Source organism: Sorex fumeus, unplaced genomic scaffold (genome assembly GCF_029834395.1).
Source record: "Sorex fumeus unplaced genomic scaffold, SorFum_2.1 ptg000044l, whole genome shotgun sequence".
Taxonomy (NCBI): domain Eukaryota; kingdom Metazoa; phylum Chordata; class Mammalia; order Eulipotyphla; family Soricidae; genus Sorex; species Sorex fumeus.
Window position 1 is genome coordinate 11,810,899 of NW_026606101.1, and position 26,668 is coordinate 11,837,566.

The 26,668-nt window shown below is 44.8% G+C and overlaps 1 protein-coding gene across 3 annotated transcripts in view; it reads right to left on the bottom strand.

Moving 5' to 3' along the window:
- RALY (RALY heterogeneous nuclear ribonucleoprotein) overlaps positions 1 to 24,127 on the bottom strand; it is a 93,028-nt gene extending 68,901 nt beyond the window's left edge. For 2 of the 3 annotated variants that reach the window (XM_056121788.1, XM_056121789.1), the window contains exon 1: positions 23,599 to 24,127. The gene's annotated coding sequence lies outside the window, so the exon portion shown is untranslated. The remainder of the gene's footprint in view (positions 1 to 23,598) is intronic. The other variant, XM_056121787.1, reaches the window with a different exon arrangement.
- Positions 24,128 to 26,668: the final 2,541 nt, after the last annotated feature.

Sequence of the window (26,668 nt, forward strand, 5' to 3'; positions counted from 1 at the left end):
GGTAGGGCGTTCGCCTTACACGCGGCCAACATGGCCGACCCGAGTTCGATTCCTCCGCCCCTCTCGGAGAGCCCGGCAAGCTACCGAGAGTATTCGATATGCCAGACACAGTAACAACAAAGTCTCCAATGGAGACGTTACTGGGCCCGCTCGAGCAAATCGACGATCAACGGGAGGGCCTTTACTTTACTTACTGAGATATAGTACAGTTGGAGGATAGGGCGCTTGCCTTAAAACACAAGTGACTTGGGTTCATTCAATCCCCAGCACACCATTGGTCCCCTGAGCCCTGCCAGGAGAGATCCCTGACTGCAGAACCAGCAGTAAGCCCTAAGTACCACCAGGTGTGCCCCATCTCACAAAGAGAGAGAGAGACAGAGATAAAGAGACAGAGATAGAGGCAGACAGAGACAAGGAAAAGGCAAAGATATATGCAGCAATTTCCTGGCCTGTAAGTGGATTCAGGTATGATACAGCACCAAAATATAGCTGTAGAAGTAAAGGCAGACTGGAAATTTAGTGGTGAAGAATTTGTCTCACATGTGATTCTGGGGTCAAGCCCACAGACTGTAAACAAAAAAATAAAGGAAGCAAAGTGCCAGGCCAAAATTAATCCTGCCTATAAAATGATCAGGGAAAACAACACTGAGAGGTGGCAAATTAGTATAAAAAGATGTCTGCCAGGTAAAGGGAACAGGAAAGTGTGAATACCTTCAAATTAGAGAACAATAAAAACAAAGTCCATTCTACTGAGGGGAACACAAGGGAAGTGTGTGTAAGTACTGAGCACTGCGCTGCTGACAGGAGCAGCAATGTGAGCCAGGTCATTCTAGAGCCATACCCACAGCTGAGATTTATTCTTTCCACCCAAAGTGTAGCACTGTCTGTACACTGTCCTCCCGTTGTTCATCGATTTGCTCAAGCAGGCCCAGTAACGTCTCCATTGTGATACTTGTTACTGTATTTGGCATATTGAATACATCACGGGTAGCTAGCCAGGCTTTGCCGTGACGGCGAGATACTCTCAATAGCTTGCCAGGCCTCAGAGAGAGGCAGAGAAATCGAACCCGGGTCAGCCGCGTGCAAAGCAAACGCCCTACTGGCTGGGCTATTGCTCCAGCTCACCCAAAGTGAAGAGGTGAATTTAAAGACATCACATCTGGGGCTGGAGCAACAGCACAGCAGGTAGGGTGTTTGCCTTCCACCCAGCCAACCCAGGTTCGATTCCCAGCATCCCATATAGTCCCCTGAGCATCGCCAGGAGTAATTCCTGAGTGCAATGATGACGACCCTTGTGCATCGCCGGGTGTAACCCAAAAAGAAAAAAATAATAATAATAAAGACATCACATCTGGGTCAGAGTGACAGTACAGCAGGCAGAGTGTTAGCCTTGTGAACAGCCAACCAGGTTCAATACCCAGTACTCTATAATGGTCCCGAGCTAGTCAGGTGCGATGGCTGAGCACAGAGCCAGGAGTAAACCCTGAGCATGGGCAGATGTGGCCCAAAAACAAAACAATAAAAGACATCACATCTCCTTTATATTGTTATCCCACTAAGTTCCCTTGGGGCTAAGTGAATGGTCTGTTTACAGAAGGCCCAGGTCAATCCCATAGTTCTTTTAAACACCTCTTGGAACAATCTCTAAGCATAGAAAGAGGAGTAGCCCCACCATACATTCCCAGATGTGGGTCAAAAACCAATAGAAAACAAAATAAAGTAAGTTCCCTGAAAAACTCTGAAAAACTGGTTCAATCCCAGGATCTATTTATGAGAACGGCATTGTAAGAATTTCCCAAGGAGAAAAAGGGCAACAAAAGACAAAGAATAAAAGGAAGTGGGGGAGGAATTGGTGGAATGCAAAAGGAGGGTAGCAGAGCACACAGTGGAAGGGATTGAAGAAAATAGAAGCGAAGGCATAAGAAGAAACAGGAAAGCACAAAGAGATCCTCTTGGTGCTGAGACTTCTTACTGCTCTTCTCTGCATTTTCCAGGTAGAAAAAATTAGGTCAAAAGGAAGTAGGGACAGTGGAGGAGGTTTATTAGCAGCTTCTAGGAGACGCAGCAACTTTGTATGCCAATAGAAAAAAACACTAACACTACTGTAAAAACCATGTTACCTCAATACAGACAAATAAATATGACTATAGCATACCTCAATGTGCTGTGGTAGATGCTTCTGCAAGGCAAACCGCTAACACTATAGGGAACAACTCATGCAGTGAGGCTAAGAGTAGGACCCCCTTCACTGCCTGAGCACCACTGGATGTGGCTCAATGGAATTTGGCACTGCAAAAACCAACAGAACTTGATCTAGAACCACTCTACTACTACCAGTCCCAGGATTGAGAAAAAAGATGATAGCTTTGTATATGACAAAGTACACATACAATACAAATACCACATACTTTATCATCTAAAAGGATTTTTAACTCTAACATAATTCCTTGCATATTTTAATTTAGTTTACTATTTTAAGAAATCTACAAGAAAAATGCACTTTAGAGGCCAGAATACAGCTCTCCCTTCATTTCTAATACAGTTCCTCCCTTCGTTCAGAATAGAGTGCACCAGGAAGTGGATTTCACCCAATTCCACCCACTCTCCCAAAACCTGCCAGAAGCACCTTGCACCACAGGGCACAAAGGTCCAAATGTTAGACCAGGCCTGATCTACAGCTGCTGATGTGGGGTCCTAAAGGAAAACTCTTCTGTGGATCTTAGTTTCACCTTAAAATGAGAGGTACATTTCAATCTGAAGGTTGAAATAGCCTGTGAGTTTCCAGAAGCTGCTTCCCAGAGATTTTTCCTAACCTATGGTAGTAATTTCATTCTTCCTACTCCAACCTATGCAAATTTGAAGCCAGAAAAGAGCCAGCACTAGAATAACAGCCACCTCCCACACCATTATCCATCTGGCTCTTGTCTTGCTTCTGTCCAGATCATCTCCATCACACAACAAATACTCAAGTTTAAGAATGCTGTGGTACAGTTAGTAGGGTGCTTGTCTTGCAAATGGCCGAGCTGCATTCAATCTCTGGAACCGTATAGGGTTCCCTGAGCTCATCAGGAGTAAGCCCAGAGTACTGCCAGGTATTGCTCAAAAACAAAAACAAGAATGTATTTTTTCTCTCACTTGAAACAAATTTGACCTCTGTATTGCAAGCCAACATTTAAAATCAGATCTCATTTTTTAGGGGCTGGAGAGATGGTGCTCGTCTTTCACACAGTTGACCCTGGTTTGATCTCTAGAATAAGTTATAATTCCCAAGCACCACTAAGAGTGAACCCTACCCACTATACTCTCTGCAATCCCCTCAACCTCTCACCAAGTATGTTTTAAAAGAAAGATTTAAGGAGCAACAACTAGAACACATACTTTGCATGCAGGAGTCCTAGGTTCAATCCCCAGCACTGGATGGTTCCCTTTCTTCCTCCCCGCCAGCCTCCAATAGTTCTGAGTCCCAGTAGCCTCGGAATGTGCCAGTTGTGTTCTCACCTCACCCCCCCAAAAAAAAAGAATTGAAGTAGATACTAAAAACCTAAATATTAGGAAGCTCATTTTGTGAGCGAATCTACAAATGCCCTGAACTTAAATTTTTGTGACTTTTGACTTTACTACCAATAGTAGCTTTTTTTCCTGTCAGCCTAGACCCCTGTGCCATCTTTCTATTCCCCAAAGCTCTAACTATAACACTGCTTGACTTCACTCCCATAATGATGCAGTTAGACCATGAGACAAAGATTTAACAACTTTGTTCTCTCCAAAGAAATAACTTTATTTTTAATTTTTTTGTGTTTGTTTGTGGGGTCATCCCAGCCTTGCTCAGAGCTCACTCCAGCTCTGTTCAGTGCCATTGCTTGGAGGACCATGCATGAACTCAGGTCTTCCACATGCAAAAACATGTGCTCAGTTCTTTGAACTACTCTCCAGCTCCAAAGGGTTGTCTTTAAATTCTTTTTCCTGAATGCCACAACTATAAAAGAGCATAGTTGCCGCCCCATTTTAGTCAGATGTCCTTAAGAGTGAACAGTACAATACTAAACTGAAGCAACAATGATGATTATTTCAGCACCATCATCACTGTATCATTTCCAGACTCCATTATCATTTCCATGAAAAAAATAACACCTTTGCCTGGTGCACTGGTGGAGGGACGGGTGTTTGATCATTGTGTGACTATAATCCAATCACATGAAAGCTTGTAACTATCTCATGGTGATTCAATAAAATTTAAAAAAAAACTGCCAGGTAAATAAATAAGGAAAAAGACTAGATTACCTTAACACAGTAACTCAGGAGGAAAGTTTAGTGCTAGAAAAACTTTAGTTTCTTATTTACCAGACCCCTCAAAGGTAGACATATGAGCAGGAAGAAAACAATAAAAACTGACAAGAAAATGTATCTTGAAAACCAGCAGCTTGGAGCAGAAAAGCGAACGGACTATGCGTTAAACCGCACCATCATGCCTGCCTGGAGGGGAAAGGGTGTTGCCCCATTTGCCCTCTCCTCTCTGGAAAGAAAGATGGCGGCCGCATGGGAGCCTTGTGGACAGCAGGTATGAGCCGGGGGTCAGGGGCGACAAAAATCTCATGGGAAGGGGGGCGTTCCGGCCCGTCCTTCACGCCCTACCTAGGTCACCAGTTGCCCCCCACGAGCGACTCTCCGGCACGGCCACGGCCCCAGAAGCACAAGGACTTAATGCAGAAAACAAGCAGCTCCAGAGCACAGAAACCAATCTCTTAATAATCTGACTTTTAGTAGAAATACTTCCAGGGTTAATAAGTAAAAAAGCAGAAATCCAAAACATTTAGACAACATTTAATTCTTGAACCCAGCTGTAGAAAGCAAATCATTTCACAATGCTTTTTCAACATGTCTGATGTCTGATTTGTTGAAATGGGGGGGGGCATAAACTCTAAATAATAATGGTGCATCTTCTATCGAAAACAATGAATCTAGTTAAAGTAGATAGAGTGTTAACTAGAACTCATCTGTCTCACAGGAATTGGGAGGAGTGGGAGGTGGGGTTCTATTGGGGTTCATGGTAAAAATTAAGTATTGGTAAAGGGAAATGTGTTTGATATTTACATGACTGAGACCTAAACCTGAAAGCTCTGTAACTTTTCCCACAGTGATTCAATAAATAAATAAATTATAAAAAAAAAAATGTACCTTGGGGCTGGAGTGATAGCACAGCGGGTAGGGCGTTTACCTTGCACGCGGCCGACCTGGTGTTCGATCCCCAGCATCCCTGAGCACCACCGGAATAATTCCCGAGTGCATGAGCCAGGAGTAACCCCTGTGCATCGCTGGGTGTGACCCAAAAAGCAAAAAAAAAAAAAAAAAAAAAAGAAAAAAAAAAAGAAAAGAAAATGTACCTTTCAGCATCCAATATGGTCCCCTGAGCATGGCCAGGATTAATTCCTGAGTGCATGAACCAGGAGTAACCCCTGTGCATCACTGGGTGTGACCCAAAAAGAAAAAAAAATCAAAATGAACTAAAGATCTCAGAATAAGACCTGTATCCACAAGGTATATGGAGGAAAACATAAGTAAAATCTTCCATGATATTGAAGCTAAAGGGGTCTTCAAAGATGAAACACCACTGACCAAGCAAGTGAAAGCAAAGATAAACAAATGGGAATATATTAAACTAAGAAGCGTCTGCACCTCAAAAGAAATGCTGACCAAAATACAAAGACAGCCCACGGAATGGAAAAAAATTATTTACCCAAAACCCATCTGATAAGGAGTTAATATCAAAGATACATAAGGCACTGGTAGAACTTTACAAGAAAAAGATATTCAAACCATCAAAAAATGAAGAAGAGGGGCCGGAGCAATAGCACAGCGGGTAGGGCGTTTGCCTTGCACGCAGCCAACATGGACAACACAGGTTCGATTCCCAGCAACCCATATGGTCCCTCAAGCACCGCCAGGAGCAATTCTTGAGTGCATGAGCCAGGAGTAACCCCTGAGCATCGCCGGGTGTGACCCAAAAAGCAAAAAAAAAAAAAAAAAAAAAAAGGAGAAGAAATGAACAGAAATTTTCTCAAAGAAAAAATACAAATGGCCAAAAGGCACATGAAAAATAATACTCTACATCACTAATCATCAAGGAGATGCAAATCAAAACAATAATGATATCATCTCACACCAGTGGCACACATCAAAAAAGAACAAGAACAACCTGTGCTGGCGTGAATGTGGGAAGAAAGGGACTCTCATTCATTATTGGTGGGAATATGTTGACTGGTCCAGCCTTTCTGGAAAACAATTTGGGCCTTCCTCAAAAGACTAGAAACTGGGACCAGAGAGAGAGAACAGGGGGTAAGGGGTTTGTCTTGCGCGAGGCTGACCCGGATTTGATTCCCAGTATCCCATATGGTCCCCCGAGCAACGTCAGGAGTAATTCCTGTGTGCAGAACCAGGTGTAACCCCTGAGCATCACAGGGTGTGACCCAAAAAACACTTAGAAATTGAGCTTCGATTTGACCCAGCAATACCACTTCTGGGACTATACCCTGGAAGCACCAAAATGCACAGCAGAAACGCCATCTGCCCTTCTAGTTCACTAAAGCACTATTCACAATAGCCAGAATCTGGAAACAACCCGAGTGCCCAAGAACAGATGACTGAATAAAGAAACTGGCACATCTACACTATGGAATACTATGCAGATACCAGAAAAAGTTATTTGCCATTGTATCAGAATGACACTTGCACTCCTGTGTTCACTGCAGCACTATTCACAACAGCCAAGATGTGAAGTAACCTAAATGCCCAGATAAATAGATCAAACTGTGGCATTCTGGAGATAGGTAACACTGTGGATAGGGTGCTTGCCTTGCACATGGCTGACCTAGGTTGAATCCCCAGCATCCCATATGGTCTCCCGAGCATTATCAAGAGTAACTTCTGAGTGCAGAGCCAGACGTAATCTGAGCATTGCCAGGGGTGCCCAACCCCGCCCCCCAAATGTGGCATAGTATTTAAGCTGCAATTATGGACCAGAGATATAGTACAGGGATGAAGGGACATGCCTTGCATGTGGTCAACCCCAGTTCAATCTCCAGAACCACATGGTGTGGAGATTATCCTCCAGCACCCAGAACACAGCCAGATGTGGCCCCAAATCCCCCCAAAAAGAAAAAATGAAATTATGCAACTCATCACAACATGGATGGAACTCGAGGTATTATGATGAGTGAAATTAGTCCAGAGAGAATCAAATACAGAATAAACTCTCTCTCTCACCTGTAGAATATAAAGAAATTCAGAAAAATGGCAATGGCATCTCCCCTGAGAACTGGGGAGAAAAGGACTCTGGGGCATTGGTGAAGAGACAATAACATGCAGGTGCTCTATATGTCACTGGAACATTATATACCTGAAACTTTAGGTTATTAATAGTAGCATCCATTGGTGTCCTTAAAAAAAATTAAGGTCTAGCCTTGGTATGTCAGGGTAGACACAGGTGCCTTGGATTGGTTGCCTGCCCACTGTGACTTGTGGAAATTTTGATTTTGGTTTGGTTTGGTTTTCGGTCCTCATTCGGCAATACTTAGGGGTTACTCCTGGTTCTCACTCAGGAATTACTCCTGGCAGTGCTCAGGGTACGATATGGGATGTCAGGCATCGAACCTGGGGTGTCAGCTACATGCTAGGCAAGTACTCTACCCACTGTACTCTTCAGGCCTCAACTGTGAACATATATTTTAAGTTCTGTCTCAGTTTCTTATCTTTTTAATGAAGATCAACAGATCCTACTTCTAAGAGTTCAAATGAGAGTTAAACTTTATTTTTAATGTATATGTTTGCATAACTGCTTAATATATATAAAATGTATCTTATATAAAGTTTTGCATATTATGTATAAATTTCTATTTCAAAGATTTATTCACACAGACTACCACAGAAACTAAACTCTGTATATGTCAATTTGGCAGTGTGGAGGGTACCGGGTGGTTGGGGGAGGGAGCCCACAACCAGCAGTGCTCCTGCACAGGGAACCATATGCATTTCTATCCCCGGAATCAAAGTTAGCTGCATGCAAAGGCATTACCCCCTAAACTAGCTCTTAGGTCTCAGGACAACAAAGTTGGGGAACTGTGGAGGAGGGGGCCCACAACCAGGAGCACTCATGGCTTACCCCAGGCTTTGTGCTCAGGGATCAATTCTGATGGAATGGGGGAACCTTATCATACTAATCTCTTCCACAGAAGACCCAGAAACCCTCTGGTGAATGCCCTGATGGCAGCTCTAATACCCCATTCTCTCCTGACAAGCAGTTCAGTCTGACACAGGATCAGATGCTGACTGATGTTCAACATGAAAGAGCTACTCTCTGGAAGCAGACCCAGTCACCTTATTTCCCCCAAACAGGTAATTTAAGTACATTTTCTAATATCTGTTGGCAGAACAAAGAGGGAAAGCTCTAAGACATGATCAATGTTCATGCCAGCCTTCAAAGTGATTTCGTAAAACTACAAAAAATAAAACACCCAGCTAGGGTCCACCTGGCAGGATAAAAGCTGACAAAGAAATGGTAATTTTCCCTCAGCAAATATACAAGTAACAGATGAGTTCTGAGGGATTAAGCTCTTACAATTTGGTGTTTTCCTCTCCCTTCCATTTTAGGAGAAAATATACTCTTTTCCACATACTTCAAGAATAGTAATTTTTCTGGATTAATTTCTTCATTGAAATGATGTAATTATACAGAGGTAATTCGCATTCTTCTACCCAGTTTAAGTACAAACTGGCCTGAGGAACTAATAATTTTCACCTGCTCCAGGAGGTTATGCAAAGGCATTACCCAGCCTCACTGTATGGAACACATCCTTTTCCCTATTTTTGTTCCCTTTTGTTGTTTTTTTTTGGGGGGGGATGGGGGGGAGAAAAATGGCCACACCTGGCCGTGCTCACGGTTACTCCTGACTGCACTCAGGAATTATTCCTGGCAGTGCTTGAGGAACCATATGGGATAGCAGGGACTGAACCCAAATTGGTCACATGCAAGGCAAGCACCCTACCCACTGTTTACTACTAGCAGGAAAATAGATACCACTCAATCTAGTCATCTGTGTTTCTGTTCAAATTTGTCCCACTGCACAAAATGCTCTCTCCATTTCTGTGGCTTTAATCTCCTGTAACTATACTTGATGGGAAAAACACATGGGTATTCCTTTTGGATAGTCTGGGAGATATAATGCAAACACAGAAATTCTAATTTTGTAATTTATAAACACAATCAGCCACAGGATCAGAGGTTAGGATGGTGGAACCTGACAATATTACAGTGAGTATCTTCCTACAAGGCCAAATGCTCAGTGCTCCATAAATGCTCGCTACCCACAACATCCTCACAAAAACAGCCATCTTTTTCTCCTCTGAACTTCCTTTAGGGTACAACTAACTTTAACAACTAACTTTACCCCTTTAGGGTACAACTAAAAGACAAACTATAAATTCATATAGGTAACTATGTGCCAACCAGAAGGGATCAAAATGGTAACAACAATAAATACTGAATGTTGAACATATGTAATACAGAAAATTCTCTCATATGTCACAAATAAGACTATGTTCTGGTATACCTTTAAAAGCTATGTGGGGGCTGGAGCAATAGCACAGCAGGTAGGGCATTTGCCTTGCACGCAGCCAACCCAGGTTCGATTCCCAGCATCCCATATGGTCCCCTGAGCACCGCCAGGGTTGATTCCTGAGTGCAGAGCCAGGAGTAAACCCTGTGCATTGCTGGGTGTGACCAAAAATGCTAAAAAAAAAAAGAAAAAAAAAAAAAGCTAGGTGATAAAAAACTGCTAAAGCTGAACATACACCTTACCTATGACTTGAGTATAAGGTTAAAGAAAACTCATTCACTGTTCCCCCTAAAGAGTTCTGTCTGCAATCTTTTATCATAATCCTGTGTCTAAATACTTCCACTATTGTTTCTCCCAATGCTAGGTAGTTCCTCTACCTGATCACTCATATATATTCTGTTATAGTATACAGTATATAGTATACAGATAATATTCTATATTTTCATCAGAAAAATGCCAACAAATACTTCATGAATTCATATAAATTACATCATCTGCTCTTATGTACTTTAAGTATATTTAATTTGCTTTTCACACTAACATTGTGAGAAAAGGAATGTATAGATTTACTTTGGGTGGGGTTTTGGGGAAGCCACAGTGCTCGGGAACCACTTCCTGGGTCATTAGGGAGACCATGTGGCACTGGGGATCAAACCCAGGCCTTGAACAAGCAAACCATGTGCTCCAGTCTGTTTTACTATCTCACTGGCTCCAAGATCAGATTATTAACTACACCTTTTGTTTTGTTTTTTTGGGCCACGCCTGGCTATGCTCCATGCTTTCTTCTAGCTCTGTGCTCAGGGATCATTCCAGGCACTGCTCAGAGGGATAATATGTGGTGTTGGAGATCAGATCTGGGTTCTGCATGCAAAGTAAATGCCTCACCCACTGTACTATAACTCTCCAGCCATTAACTGTATTTTATGAGAAAATGAATGTCCAGAAAGGGAAAGTCATTTTCCCAAGTTTACTGGCCAAATTAGTGCCCAAAACATGAGTAGTCTTAGTCTTCTGTACTGAACTCTCTACAATATATGGCTACATCTTCATGATTATCTTACTTTCCCACAGAATCTATAACTTCCCAGAATCCAGAATATGCTATAGGTTTACATCCTTCACAACTCAAAAGAAGGAATTCGGGTGGACTCTATTCAGTCTGGCCACCTGTTTTCACAGTTGGCCTCAGCCTCTGAACACTAACACGGGTATTAGCTTCCTTTTCTCAGTCCTCATGGGAGTGGTTAAATACTAAATTGTTGAAAGAAGTCCTGAACACAGCATCCCAACTTTTTTTATGGATCCTTCAAGATGAGGAAAACCTCAGTATTACCTCCATTTCCTAAGGCTTACATTGTGAGAAAAGGAATGCAAAGTGTTCAAAGAATCTGGATGGCAGAAACAGTGGCAAGAACCACAATTTAATGCAACTGAGTCATAAGATGATTGCATTCTAGAAACCACACCTAATTCCACTTGCAAGCAAAAAAAAAAAAAAAAAAAAGGAAAAAGCTATTTCAGGGGCCGAAGCCATAGTATGGCAGATAAGGTGTTTGTGTTTCAAGCAGATGACCCAAGCTCAATCCCAGGCATACTGAGTGCAGAGCCAGGAATGAGCCCTGATCACTGCTGAGTGTGGCCAAAAATATATATATATATATTAAAAAAAATTAAGTTATTTCAAACTTTAATTCAAATATCATTAAACTTTAAATAACTCAAAAATCCATTTTCTTTATTCCTAAATATACTGATCGTTTTGGAAGTCAGAGAATGGATGTGAATGGATGTGAGAATAGAAAAGACTCTAGGCAGAGATACCCAAACTTCAAGAACAACATTGTCTCCTTACCCATGTTTTTTTACTTTAGATAACTTGGTGTTAGACACCTGTATCTAAAGATATAGCTACCTGTCTGCTATTTCCAATATAAACCGCCAACCTTCAATATCTGGGTCCAGGACAGAAAGAACAGAAGAAACTAGGATTTTTTCCTACCTACCTCTTTCCTTCTCAGGACTTAAAGTAATTTGAGGACAGGAATCTTATTTTGCTTGGTTTTTGTTTTTCACAGAGAGAACACACGATACCCCAAATTTCAGGAATAAATTATAGCAGTTAGGGCAGAAGATTGCTGAACTTCAAGCATAATTGTGCTATAGCAGCCAGGTAACCTACATAATGTAGTGACTCTATTTAAGACCCTATTTTTAGTAAGGATTAATTTTTAATTGGTATGAAAATCAATTTAGAACAAGTCTTTAAGGTCTAAAGAAAAAGTTATTCCTGTGTTTAACTTACTAAGGCACAGCTCTCATTTTATCAATAGCACCATTCCTTAGTGATAGCTGCAACAACAAAGCCCCAAAGCTTAAAATGACTTATGTAAGCAGAAACAACACTGGACTTTTCAGTGTAGTGTAATCATACCTTCCAAAGACAAAATCCAAATTCAGAGAAATGAGTTATGGAAATGATTCTTAGCACTCTAATGCTGAACTTGCTTTCACTAGCAGGAAGAATTACAAGAGGAGTCAGGGAAATGGATCAGCTGGTTAATGGCATGCCTTGCAATACTCTTGGTTGGTCCCCAGCACAGTATGGCCCCTGCTAAATAACCCCTTGTGATCCAATTATCACTAGGCTTAAACAGATACCATGTAAATTAGTAAGGTAAAGGTAAAGGCCCTCCCGTTGATCGTCGATTTGCTCGAGCGGGTCCAGTAACATCTCCATTGGAGACTTTGTTGTTACTGTGTTTGGCATATCAAATACTCTCGGTAGCTTGCCGGGCTCTCCGAGAGGGGCAGAGGAATCGAACTCGGGTCGGCCATGTAGGCCGCTTGTAAGGCGAACACCCTACCGCTGTGCTATCGCTCCAGCCTTACCTTTAGGAAAATTTCAAGCAGATGACCCAAGCTCAGTTCCAGGCATACTGAGCGCAGAGCCAGGAATGAGCCCTGATCACTGCTGGTATAGCCAAATATATATATATATATATATATATATGTATAAAAATTTAAGTTATTTCAAACTTTAATTCTAATATCATTAAATTTTAAGTAACTCAAAAATCCATTTTCCTTATTCCTAAATATACTGATCTTTTTGGAAGTCAGAGAATGGATGTGAATGGATGTGAGAAGACTCTAGGCAGAGATACTGAGATACCCCAAACTTCAAGAACAACAACGTTGTCTCCTACCTATGTTTTTTTTTACTTTAGATACTTGGTGTTAGACACCTGTATCTAAAGATATAACTATCTGTCTGCTATTTCCAATATGAACCACCAACCTGACCTGAATTTGATCCCTGGCACCATGTACTATCCCTTGAGCACAGCCAGGAGTAACCCCTGAGTGCAGCACCAGAAATAAGCCCCGAACATCAGGTATGGCCAAAAACAAACAAAAACAGGTAATAACAGAGAAAAGGGATTGTAGAAAATCCGAATTTGAGGAGATTCCTGTCTCTACTTATTCACTTAAGCAAGGAGTAGAAAGGATTAAAGAGGATACCTCCAATTTTTTCCTAAATCCAGTCATCATTCTTTGGGTCTTTATAAGAATTTCAGGGACCTCCTGGGTTATCTTATAAGGAAATGGGGCCAGAAAAGTAAAAGGGCTTGGCCACATCATACATTGGAATAGAGGACCCAAACAAAGTGTTCCTCAGACTCACGCCTGTGCTTCCAATTTATCCCACCATGCTGTTCCCTCCAGTCCTGAGTCTGTGAACTGCAACCAATCAGGACCTGAAACTTTTTCAATAAGCTAACGTTACTGCTGTCAGTGCGCTTGTGTGCACACAGCACACTGTTGAAGAGCTACTCCCAGCATGGTGCTTGGGGGACCATGCAATAATGGGGGGGGGGGGGGGGGAGAGAGACGCTGAATCTAAGGATGCCACATGCAAGGCACAAGCACCAGTCTTCTGCGTCATCTCCCCTGTCCTGTTGCTGTCCTCTTCTCCCCTCCAGTTACACATTTTATGCATGAATCTAAATCTGAATAAAGAGACAGAGAGAAGGTAACAGGGTTAAGGTGTTTGCCTTGCAGACAGCTGACCACAGCTCCATCTCCAGCACCACATATAGTCCCCCGAAAACCAGGAGTGACTCCTGAGTACAGAGCCAGAAGCCAGCCCGGCTCAATGAGTGACCCCCCCTCTTGCCCTCCCACAAAAAAAACTAGGCTTTTATAGAGATACATGTGAAGACATTTATATTATTTCCAGCCCTCCCCATACACACTGCCTAAAAAGGAAGGGTGTCAGGGATTAGAAGGGAAAGGAAAAAAGAAAGAGGGTGTATATCATATAAATTTGAGAATCTCTGATCTATATCTCTAGAAGGGACCCTAGGGATCAGCTAATCACAACTTTACTTTGTTATTCAGATGAACAAACCAGGATCTTTTCAAAAGTCTGACACCTTTTCTTGCCACCTGAAAAGACTGGAAGTCTCCTGACTCCTGCCCTGAATAAAAATCCCTCTAGTGGGGGTGTGACCTATACCTGCAGATGGTGCCCTCAGGCTTTCAGATACCCCCAAATTGTGCTGTGCCTCTGGACAGACCACAACAACTTGGGGGAGTTTCCCACAAGAAATTAACCAACCAAAACTTAGGTATGTGGGAGTCACGCCCACCAAACCACCTCTGGCTCAGCTAAATAAGCTCAATAAACTATTTAGCATCTGCCTAAGAGGCAGGCTGGGGTGGTGGTGGGAAAGTGCAATGGTAGTGGGATTGGTGTTGAAATATTGAATGTGAACAATTATTATTGTGGACTGGAGAGTACAGCAGGTAGGGCGTCTGCCTTGCATATGGCAGACCCAGCCGACCCGGGTTCAATTCCTCCGCTCCTCTCCGAGAGCCCGGCAAGCTACCGAGAGTGTCGTGCCTGCACACCAAAGCCTAGCAAGCTACCCATGACTATTCGATATGCCAAACACAGTAACAAGTCTCACAATGGAGACGTTACTGGGCTAGCTCGAGCAAATTGATGAACAATGAGAGGACAGTGCTACAGTGCTACAGAACAATTATAGTGAACAACTTTATGAAAAATTCAAAAAGTAAATAAATAAATAAATTTCAGGTGCTACCAACTCCTCCTGAGAGCAGGGATGGAATCCAAATAATTTTAACACAAATTAATGTAATAGTCAGCATGTCCGTGCAACCTCAGAGAGTCAGCACCTATGTACCCTCAGAGCCAGCATCCGGGTGCAACCTCAGAGAGCAAGCATTTGTGTGCGACCTCAGAGAGCCAGCACCTGTGTAACCAGAAAGTCAGTACCTGTATTGTAATCTCAGAGCCAGCATGCATGTACCCTCCCATACATCTAAGCAACAATCCGCACGATAAAGGGAATTATTAATATAAAAGTAATTTTTTAGTGTGTTGTAACAAGCAATAAAAACTAAGCAACTTTGTGCCTGCCTAGAGGAAAGGCTTGTGGACAGATGGGGACTGGGGAGAATGGTGGAGAGAAGGTCAAACTGATGGTGCGATTGGTGCTGAAACATTGAATGCCTGAAACAGCTGTATTTTGAACGACTTTGTAAATTAGGATGTTTAAATAAAGTAAAAAAAAAAAAAATCCCTCTAGGTGCCTCCCTATCCCTTCCAATCCCTTATCATCCTCACGCTCAACAACTGAATCTTATCTTACTAACAGGTTCTGCTCTTCTGATGTTCTATCAAGTTTTGTTTTACTTTGTTTTCCCAGTTCCTAGCAAAAAGTTCCACTATGTCTATGTCGTATGCCCTAACCTCCAGCCCTCATATGTCTCAAAAAATAGTATGTACATCTGACCCAGGTAGAAATTTAGGTGTCCTTTTTGACTTCTTTACCCTCCATCTTCTATGCACAATTATGATCCCCATGAGAAACACCACCACATGAACAAAAAGTGCATGCCTTGCAAGTGCAATGTAGCACTGTAGCACTGTCCTCCCGCTGTTCAGTTGTTCACTGATTTGCTCGAGCGGGCCCAGTAATGTCTCCATTGTGAGAATTGTTACTGTGTTTGGCATATCGAACAGTCACGGTAAATACTCTCGGCAGCTTGCCGGGCTCTCCAAGAGGAGCGAAGGAATCAAACCCGGATCAGCCAGGCCACCAGCTTGCAAGGCAAATGCCCTACTGCTATCGCTCCAGCCAAAGCCAAGAATTTGATCCCAGTGATGCCCCATGAGCTCACAGCGGTCCCAATAGGTCTGCTGTTTAGAAACTCTCTCCCCTTACATTTTCTTTTTTCTCTTCTCTCCCCCTTCCCGTCAGATAGGTGTGACCCTGGTAAACACGTGTGAGCACCACAATCAAGTGTGCAAGGAGTGTGAATGCTGTAACCAATAGTAGAAGCAGCCCCATCACCACAACAGCAGCTAAGAGAAGGAAAAGAAGGGCAACTGGGGAGGGGAGGAGGAGAGAGGGATGTCTGTTTTGAAAACACCATCACCTCTTGCACCCCTTGTTCTAACAGTTTCCTAACTAGTTTCTGCCCACGATGTCTAGCTCTCCATTCCACTCCCATATACTCAGATTCTTCAAAAATGCACATGGGGAGAGCAATCTGTAGCTCAGTGATAGAGCACATGAGACTCTGGGTTGGAGCCCCAACACAAATAATAAATGCACACAGGATCAAGACCCACACCCTGAAGAGAAGTTTAGGCTGAAAAAAGTACAGGGGATAAAGTGCTTGCCTTGCATTGGCCAACCCCAGTTCCTTAAGCAGTACCACTAAGGATCATTCCTGAGCACAGAGCCCAGAATGGTCCCTAAGCATTACTCAATGTGGCCCCAATTCCCTCACCCAGCAAAAATAAAACAGTCCAGGGGCCAGAGCAATAATATAGCGGGTAAAGCACTTGCCTTGTACTGACCTGGGTCGGATCCCTACCATAACACATTCAGGTCTGATCTCTTCAGATCAGACCTGATCTCCTCTGCACCAGCCAGAGAAATCCACAAATGCAGTCACGAGTAAGCCCTAAGCACTGAGGGTGTGGCCCAAAAACCAAAAAAATAAATAGTCCAAACTCAATTTGAGGAACAAGGATCTTTGATGACTTCTCCACTGTCTTCCTTGCCAGTCTTATTTCTTACCACATGTACCTTCATGCATTTAACCTCTCTGCTTCACAATAAAATAATGACAGAACATCTCTCTCAAGGCAGTTACAGGAAGAAATGAGCCAACACGTTAAATGCTTAGAAGAGAATCTGGTAAATAACCAAAAGTCTCACCTCTTAATATCATCGGGGCTGGAGCAATAGCACAGCAGGTAGGGCGTTTGCCTTGCACATGGCTGACCTGGCTTCAATTCCCAACATCCCATAGTCCCCTGAGCACTGCCAGGAGTAATTCCTGAGTTCAGAGCCAGGAGTAACCCCTGTGCATTGCCGGGTGTCACACACACACACACACACACACACACAAAATCATCTCCAGACTGACCACTCCCTTCAGTCCAAAACAGTTTATCTGTCTCATCTCCAACTTTCCAAAATTCATCTATTCCATATTTATGTCTATATTTTTTTCCTAAGAAAGATAAAACTCCATCCCTCAACCCCATAAAGATGATGAGGTTCTTTTCCTTTCTGCTCTAATGGTACTATCCCTGTCACACTTCAAACTGCCTTTCACTTGTCTGTCATCCCCATTAGACTCTATACACCCAAGTCCCCAAATCTGTACTACACCTGGTATTTGCTTAAAAATTGTTTAGTAAATGGAAAATTTTCTGATAATGAAGTATTCAATGACAGACTCAATTGCCAGTAAACTCAAATGGTGACCACAGGCTTATTTTGTAACTTTAAAGCCCCTCAACTATAAGGTAATACCCAATAAACTGACCTTATTACCACCCTCCTGCGTTTTCAGACTTTTGTAAGTAAACAATGTTGAACTACCAGATTTTCAAGGAAAAAGCAATACATCAAATTTGTTGCCAGAGTGATAGTGCCTTGCCTTGCACAGTCACCCTGGGTTCAAGTTCAAGCCCCAACCCAAGGTTCGAAAATGATTCTAGGTGATCCCTGAGCACTAAGCCAGAAGTAATCTCTGAGCACTGAGCCAGGAGTAAGCCCTGAGCACAATCGGGTATAACCCAAAAATTTTTTAAAAAACATACCAATTATAGTCGAAGTGACATCTGCACTTGTTTGTTCATTGCAGCACTCTTTACAATAGCCAGAATCTGGAAAAAACCTGAGTGCCCGAGAACAGATGACTGGTTAAAGAAACTTTGGTACATTTACACAATGGAGTACTATGTAGCTGTTAGAAAAGATGAAGTCATGAAATTTACATACAAGTGGTACTACATGGAAAGTATCACGTTAAGCGAAATGAGTCAGAAAGAGCGGGATAGACACAGAAAAACTGTATTCATCTGGGGAACATAAAGCAACAAAAAGGGGGATTAACACCCAGGAATGGCTGAGATTAGTACTAGGAATTTTGCTCCATGACTTCAAGGCCAGCCACACGGTGCTAGGTGAAAAGGAAGCTCAGATAGAGAAGAGAGCACCAAATAAAGGGTGTTGTGAGGACCCTGGGGGGGGGGGGGGGGAGAAGCATGCTAAAAGTGGTCTATAGACCAAACATGATTGCCACTCAATGCCTCTCTTGCAAAACACAGTACCCAAAAGAAGAGAGAGAGAACAAGGGGGAATGCCCTGCCACAGAGGCAGGGTGGGACGGGTGGGGCGGGGGGGGGGGCGGGGGGATGCTGGGACCCATGGTGGTGGAGGATGGGCACTGGTGGAGGGATGGGTACTTGATCATTGTATAACTGAAACCCAAGCACAAAAATTTATAAGTCTATAACTGTACCTCATGGTGTTTCGCTAATAAAAAAATTTTAAAAAAAAATACCAATTACTGATCTCTGGAACACATCCCATTCCCACCCTGCCACCCCCTTTAGTAGCAGGACAAAATTCTAATACATAAATAAAAATGAGGGGTGCATAAACATGGAGAACAAGTCCTGCATATTCAATTCTGAACAGTGCAAGGAAAGTCCCCTAAGCGCTGTCAGGAATGGCACTGCTGTTCCTGAACTTAACTACCAAGTATGGCCAGGAGAGGACTCAGCGTACACTGAGCATAATTTAGGATATGATGCCACTCCCTGCTCCCCACCTCCACCACTAAAAGAACAAAAATTATAAATGCCACAACCTAGCCTCATACCCCAAATACAGACAGGTACAGTCAAAGCAAAAAAAATTTTATAAAGATAAACAGAGGTTTTTAAATCCACCTTACTTCCTGCAAGCAGTAAGGTTTCATAAATACCTCTCAGAGCCCTAAAGCTAGTAATTTATGTTTATCTTTATGAAAAGAGAGGGAACACAAAGAGACAGCATTTCACAAATATAATCATTTTAATCATCTGAGTAAAAATTCTGAACTGAGCTTCTGTAATAGCACTGCTTCTCTTGTTTACTAAGTCCATATACCTAAACGTGGATAATCAAAAAGCTGGGTATAAACAACTGGGAATGAGTAGCCTTCTACTTCAAGGATAAGTCTCTCTGGAAGACAGGAAAGAGGGGAATAGGTGCCAGAGATATAGAACAGTAGGTAGGGCACTTGGTCTTGCATGTCAGGCACTACCAGCTATGGGTTCCCCTCCCCCAGCAAAAAAAAAAAAAAATGTAACAAAAAAAAAAGAAATAAAAGGGGCAACAAAGATCCCAAAAAAGTTTCACTGATAAAGACCTTCAACCTAAGAGGCAGAGCTTAAACAAAAGTACCACTAAGCCTGGGTTAAAGCTCTTGAGCTGCATGCCACACTTGGCTGCACAGAACAACTGATTTTACATTTTCAGAGTACCCTCCAGGTCAACTTAAGAGTGCCTGCATGGGACTGGAGCTGTAGTACAGCAGGTAGGGTAAACGCCTTGCATGCCACCTACCCGGGTTCAATCCCCAGCATCCCATATGGTACCCCAAGCACCGCCAGGAGTAATTCCTGAGTGCAGAGCCAGGAGTAACCCCTGGGCATCACCGGGTGTGACCCAAAAAGGGAGGGGGGGAGAGTGCATGCTTTAACTGTCACAAAAGGACAAATACTAGGCCAAAGATATGGTTAAAGGTGTGAGCACATGCTTTGCAAACAGGAAGCCTACCTTCAATTCCCAGTACCACATGGTCTCTTGTGCACTACAAGGTTACCCCACAGTACAAGCTGGGAGTAGCCCCAACAATGCTAAGGGTGGTACTCTCCCCCCAAAATGAATCTATTTATATAGAAATTCAAAGAGCCAGAAAATAGAATGGAGGAATGCCAGGGACTGAGGGGGTGGGGCTAGTTTAGGGGAGGGAAACAGAGTATTTAATGATTACAGAACTTCAGCTAGGGAAGTATGAAAAAGTTCTAGTATATATTTTTTTAAAAGATAGAAAAAGTAGTTGGACAACTCTAAAAACATATGTAATGTCATCAAACTGTATATTTAGAAGGGTTAAAATATTACATTTCAGCACACTCCATTCCTCCATTCCGGAGCTGCCCACATCCCAGATCAGGTGCATAATTTCTCTTCCTTTATGTCTACTGCTATGTCTATTTCTGAAATAAAACTAATTACTTCTGGGGGCAGGAAGATAGCTCAAGAGGCAGCGAGTGCATCTCTTGCCTATAGGAACCTGCATTTATCCCTGGCACTGCAGTCCCCCAGCACTGAGCCAGGAGTAGTCCCCATGAATAACATAGGGAGTGGTTAAAACCCCTTCAAAAAAGAGTTCAAAATATTAAAATAGTAAATTTGTATTATACATATATATATTGCCCTTAATAGTGTACCAGCTTTTAAGTTACTATCTAAAAAGTATCAACTATGTGTCCCTGACTATCTTAAAACTTCCTGTTTCAGGTCTGTTTCTTCTTCTGTAAAAGTGACAAAATAACATTTACTCATACTTGAGGATAAACTGAAATACTCCATAACTAGCCCCTCCTAGGTACTTCAAAATGTCAGCCATTATTCCCATACAACTACTATCATGCACTTTCAGAGACACTTGACAACCAACTGTATATATACAAAGAAACAGGCTCAAAATGTGAGTATAAAGGGTTCAGCTCATGATGCCACATCAAACCCTTTGTCCATGGCTCACCACTACTTGCTAATTGGGTAATTGAGGCAAGGCAAGTGTCATAATCCTGCTGAATCTCAATTCTGAATTGTAGCTACAAAAAAGAGATAAACTCCAGAACTCCCACTAATCCTAGATTAAAGATGACATCAGACTCTGGTTGCAAAAACTTAAATCAAAACTAAAGTACTATAAGATAAAAATGGTAACTTAACCTGGTAAATGGCTCAACGGACTGCAGCACATATTTTGCAACAGGAAGACCCAGTCTCCATAAAAATAAAAAAGTGGCTGATTTTGGGGAACTAGTATACCTTATGCACAAAACCTGAAGCATGGAGAGTACCTAGGACTACACAACTTCTTAGTGATTTCAATTACTTGGGATTCCTTGCCTGAATAAGTTTTATGCCCTTTCAAGAAGAGATGGTAAACTACTGACACAGCAACCCAGGGACAGGAGTGTGAGACTAGAAGTAGGATGAGATTAGAAAGATAATGACCCTGGAGAAAGAAATCCCCTGTATGAAATTTCATGAGAATGGGCTCCGGATATGCATCCAGGATATAAAGAAGATAATCCTCTCAAACATCCACCCCTTTTACAATCTTGCATGCTTCAAACCCAATGCAAAATGCTCACCCATCCCCCTAGTTCAGAAGATATAAAGGCTTTTCACTTTTCCTGGGTAGCCTTACTTAGGCATACCCCATTCCCCAGCATCCCTGACCTTCCCTTTCTTTGCTCAAAATTTCTACCAAACTCATCCAATCTCATCTCTGGTGATTCCCTAAGGACAAGAATCTAAACATGCTAGAACAATATAGCAGAAATAAAAATATTATGGACTAGAAGTTAAAAGACAGAATTCTAATTTTGATTCTGTCACTAAGGTACTATGAATTTAGACAATTTACTTTCCTTTCCAAGGTTGAGCTGATAGAGCAGGGGGCAAAGACAAGCAAGGGAACAGGCAGACATAGAACAGAGGTGAAGGTACTAGCCTTGCATATAGCCCACTCAGGTTGGATTGGCACTGCATATGGTTCCCTGAGCATTGTTTGGAGTAATCCCTAAGCACAGAGCCAGGTCTAAGCCATGAGCAGCACTGAGTATGGCCCAAAACAAAACAAACAAGAAATTGGAGTAAATGGTTTAACCCATACCTACGACCTCCTATATACCCGGAGCTTCTAAATCCAGGATCATCCTAAGGGGAGCACGCTGTAGACACCTATAGAATTAAAGAACTGATGCAAACATCAGGAGACCCTCAAGATCTAGCCCACAAAATCCCTGCACGGAGGATCAAACACACTGGAAAACTGTATTATTTTGTCAAAGCTAATTTTCGTTCACTTTTATCCCTCTAGAACTCGTCTGAAAACAGAAAAAAAAAAAAAAGGAAAATCGGAAAACCAAATCCAAAAAGCAGGCTGCTTAAACAGCTGACTTGAGCTACTTTCTGCTCACTCTCCCCTCCTAAAAAGTAAATATAAACTAAAATCTCGAAGAGAATACACGAGGTTTGGGGAGAGTAAGGTGCCACAAATAAACAGGACTGACCTGTTTATAACAACAGAATCTTCCTAGAGCCAAAAAACCTCAGGGATCTTTCAGTGCTGCTTTGAGATTTGAGCCCCCTGCCTCCATCAACGGCGAACAGCAACACCGGCAAAAGAAATCCATCCCAACCTCCCTTCAGCTGAAGCCTAAAACGGGATTTCGACCACAAGACAGTTGATAACAAGCGCCAAGAGCCAGAGAGAAACCACGCTGTCCCTAACAAACGGTGTGACCCTTGGAGTCAAGTTAAAAATCCTCTCCGCGGTAAGAGATTACAACGCGTCGCACCAGGAAATAAACAAGCAAGCACTAAGCACGGCGGCTTTAAGATTCCGAGCATATTCAGCCTGATCAGAAACCGCCGAGCCTCTCCGCGCCTCGATTTCTGCTTTCGTAAAGGGGGTAAGCAACCCCCCACCTCGACCCCGTACCCCTGGGGGGAAAAAAAGGCTGAAGAAGTTCCCGGGCCAAGCCTCATGGTTTAGTACCTGTTGGTATGAAACACTTCTCTCGAATATTACTCGTGAATCCACCAACACCATTTGAAGCGACTCTTTTTCTTTCCCGGGTTTGAAGGAAAAGAACATTTATAAATCCATAAGAAAAAAAAAAATGTTGGCTCTGCAGCGCCGGGGGCCGCGGGCAGTGCGGACCTGGGCCCCTTGCTCCCCAGCGTCGGCGCCGAGGCTCTTAGGCGGCTGCTCTCTCCAGGAGCACGGGGAGCCGAGAGGGCGCTCAGGACCGCGGGGAGCGAGGCAGGAGGAGTTTTTCGCGCCTCCGGGAGCCCGTCGACCCCAGCCCACGCGCGGGGGCGCGGGGGGGAAAAAGCCAGGGAGTTAGGGGCCCTCGTCCGGGCCAGGTCCACCCAGGAACTCCCGGGCGCGGCGTCCGCTCCCCTCCCAGCTCCCCTCGCCAGGCGGGGCGGGGCGCGAGCACAAAAGACTCCAACTTCCGAGCGGGCGCGGGCCCACCCCGCCAACTCCTGGCCCAGGCCCGGCCCGCGGGGAAGAGGAAGCGGGCGGGGAAGGCCGGACCGGCGCCCCGGAGCGACGGCGCCGGGCGGAGGGAGGCGCGGGGTGGGGGGGCAGGGGCCCGGAGTTACTCAGGCTCCCGGGACAGCCCCGCGGGGCCCAAAGCGGGGAGCGGGAGGGGGGGGTGGCGGGGGGGAGGAGGAAGAGTTTCTAAAAATAGGCAGCAACCGCGCGGAGAGGTGGGCGGCCGCAGGAGGACGAGAAACACCCTCCCGCCCCCCCCCCCGACCAGACGCCCGCGGCGGCCCCCACTCACCCACTCGGAGAGGTCGGGAAGAAGCAGCGCAGCGAGGACAGAGGCGGTGCCGCCGCACTCGGGGGCGGAAGGGAGTGAGGAAGGAGACCAGGGTCGCGGCGCGCGGAGCCGAGCACCCGCGCGGGAGTCGCCGTCGCCGTCGCCCCCGCCGCCGCTACCGCCCCCTCAGCAGCTCCGGGTCAGGTTCCCCAGCTCCCGCGCCGCTCGCGCGCCCCGCCGCACTGACAGCGGCGCTCGGCCCGCAGCCGCGAGTCCTTCCCTCCGCCCGCACCACTGAGGCGCGCCGAGGTGGGGGCGCCCGCAGAGCTCTCCCTCAGTCCGGCCCCGCCCGCCGCGCCAGCCCTCAGCCCGGCCCCGCCTGGCTCCCTGCCTCGGTCCCCCACGAAGGACTCGGTCAGTCGGACACCAGGAATCCGCAACCCCGCCGGGACAGGGTCCGGCTCTTCCCGCTCTCGGGCGAGTCTCCACCCCCTCGAGCCGGGTTTTGGAAAGGTCCAGAGCTCCGGCGGCGAGAGGAGGGAAGCGGCGCGGGGGCGGGGCCTCTCCGAGGGGCGGGGCCGAGGGGAGCCGTGGGGCGGGGCCAAGGGCGGGAAGAGGAACGCGCCCACTCTCGGCCGGCCGCCGAGGCGCGGTGGGGCTGAGGAGGAGTGAGGGGCGCGCTGTAGTGGGGAGCCGCCTGCAGCCGAGCGCCTGGGCCCTGGCTGAGAGGCGGCGCTGTGGAGGGGGCTAAAAGGAGGCCGAGCTGAGAGGAGTCAAGCGGGAGATGGAAACCCGGGCGAGGCTAGACGAGGCGGGGGCGGGACTGAAGCGAAGGCCTTGAAGGGAGGGAAGATTGAAGCTGAGGAGCAGGAGGGCCCGGAAGCTGAGCCTCGAGGAGGGGGCCGCTCAGGGGCGGAGCCGGAAGGAGGCGTGACTCAAAGGAGGCTCGCAGGTGGTCCTGGAGGGGCGGAGCCTCGGGGTGGGGGCGGTGCCCCAGGGAGGCGGAAGAGACGAAGTCGTGGAGCCCCAGATCCTTTCCCTGTGGGGGAACTGCGTGTGTGCGCTGGACAAGGGTTAGTCTTCGCTGCACAGGCTGGAACTAGGAAAAGAGGCCGCGTAAAGGCTGCATCGCCAGAGGAGGTGTGATTCCCACCTGAAAAATGAAACGGTTACGTTCAAGTTCCTTTAGTCTTCATAATTTGATCTGATTGGGGAACCTGCCTCATAACATTTCTCCTGTTGGAAACCCCCAGCTATATCAGTGTTCCAGCCTCCACCGAAACGCTGCAAGAGTCTTGGGATTCTACACAAGGACCATTACATGTCAGTCCTTAGTTGGAGATCTCACTGGTAACTGGAAACTGACTAGAATATCTATGCATCATCAGTTCTTTGCTTTTTTTATTGCATTTTTACATGCTTTTCCCCAGGATCGTCCTTAGGGTTTTTTCCCCAGGGTTCCTCTCTTAAGTAGACTTTGATAAACTTTGATTAGATAGACTTTGAACTGAATCCTGACTCCCAGACGAGTAATTATGCTTCTAACTGTATTGCTCGATGACCTTCGTGTCTATCCAAAGAATAGAAATTAAGAGAGATGGTGGTTACCCACACAGGGCGTAGAGACCATGCCTTGCAGGCATATGGTCGCAAGTTCAAATCACTGTGTCCTACAAGTGCTCAATAGAATTCAGTCAGTTCTGCCGTTTATGATCCCCAGTACGTGACTTACTGGCAGTAATGCAACAAAGTGTATATGAGCAGTACAAAGAAAAGACGGTACTTCCGCCTGCAAACAGGAGTACAAGCAGCACCAGGAAGTGTAACCTCAGGCAAGCTCATATGCAAGCACCACAGTTTAAGGAAGGAAAACCTCACTGAGCACCACAGCTAAAAATATAAAAGCAGCACCCAAAAAAAAAAAAAGGTTATCTAAGGGCTGAAACAACAGGGTGCTTGCTTTGCAAGCAGCCAACCCAGGTTCGGCACCATATATGGTCCCCTGAGCACTCAGTGATCCCTGAGTGCAGAGGCAGGATTAAACCCTGAGCACAGCTGGGTGTGGCTCCAAAATGAAAGAAGTAATCTAGTCCTAGGGTCCTGAGTTCCTGTAGGTGACTCAGTGGCTTAAGCACCTCCATAATTGAAAACCCAGGCCCTAAAGCCAACCCCAGTATAACACCACAAGCAAGGAAGTGATCCAACAACTCTCACTAGGAATCTCCAAGGAGAAAGAACTGGGAAAATGATGTGTCCAGGACTATTGAGAGGTCCTGAGCTCCATTCCTGGTATGGCATTTGCACCTGGGTGATCCCAACTACCCCATAGCCTGAGATCTCCAGCTAGGAAAAATTTTTTACTATTTTTTAATTTAATAAAATAGGGACAGACAGAGCAATAGTACAATAGGGAGTTTGCCTTGCACAGAACCATAGGTTTGATCCCCAGCATCCCATTCGGTCCCCCAGGGACCACCATGAGTAATTCCTGAATGCAGACTGAGGAATAACCCCTGAGCATTGCCAGGTGTGACCCAAAGAGCCAAAACATGTTAACTTGAATTTAAAAAATAGAGCCAGAAAAGGCTCTAATAGAGCTCCAATTTAAGTAAGACCTAGACCAAACATGGGAATTAGAGGCCTCAACAGACAATCCTGCTGTTCTCTTCCCTGGCCCCTGAACTTCCACTCCTTGCAAAGCCAGTTGGCCTCAGATGCAGCTTTATAGATGCCTTACATGAGGCTGACAGGACTATAATGTTCATGCTACTGAGAAACTTTACTCATGCCATGTAGGAGTGCAGACTTTTACCAGTCCCAACCTCCCTGGGTACTCACCCCACGGATGACAGTAACATTTTATGATAGTTATTAACCATAAAGAGGATGAAAAACAACAAGCTCTCAAAGGGAAAAGAATCATTCCTAAGGCTTATCTCTTAGATAAATTCTTCTCTTTCTGGATACATATCCTTTGGAAGAGAACAAAGGAATTCCCTGTTAGGAAGAAAAAGGAGGGAGAGCTGGAAGGTTATGGTGCATCTCCCTGAACCCTGGTCCAGCTCTCTATGCCACACTCTGCTCCTTCCCA